Below are 683 nucleotides of genomic sequence, written 5' to 3'. Positions count from 1 at the left end.
GTCCGCCTATATTTTTTATTTTTACAAGCCTATAAACCCGACCGTGGGGGCCCGGTGGTGATGCTCTGAAAGTTTGGGATTTTTAGGGGTTTATTCCCACGGCGCCTGCAATTGAAGGGTTTCTGTAGAACATCAACAAGCGCCTGAACGCGTGGCTGCAGTGTTACCGAGCGAGCCGGGCGGCTGCTGGCTTTCGGGCTGGGCTGGCTGCGGGAACAAGAGCCGCTTATTTTTCTGCCTCAATCCCCCGGTGCCAAGTGGAATCCGTGAGGATGTCCCGAGCCTCGTGGAGGCTGCTGGGTGCCCAGGAATAGCCCCGATGCGCTCTCGTCCAGCGAGCACCGCTCTAATAACGGGGTGATTTCAGATTAGAAGCCCGCTATCCTCGGTGAGACCCTTTGAAATGTTTCCTAATGGCAACATCTTGCCAGCCGCGGTCAGAGTCCAACAGAGCCGCCGCTTCCTTGCGCTTCCCATGCAGTAGCTGGCATCCGTCTCCCGAGCGTGGTTTTAAGCCGAGTACATTGGCTTGTGTTCTGCTTACTAAGCTCATCCGAAAGGACGCTTCCTTCTCTCCTGTTGGTTTCTGTGTCTCTGGTGCAGCGCAGCCGGGGTGCGGGAGTGTCTGGGGGTGCGGGGGTTGCGGTGCTCCCCGGGGGAGGCAGGTGCCCGCCCGGAGTTGC

Source organism: Geospiza fortis, unplaced genomic scaffold, assembly GCF_000277835.1.
Source record: "Geospiza fortis unplaced genomic scaffold, GeoFor_1.0 scaffold361, whole genome shotgun sequence".
NCBI lineage: Eukaryota > Metazoa > Chordata > Aves > Passeriformes > Thraupidae > Geospiza > Geospiza fortis.
The sequence above is the reverse complement of the archived record's forward strand: the minus strand, read 5'-3'. Positions refer to the sequence as shown.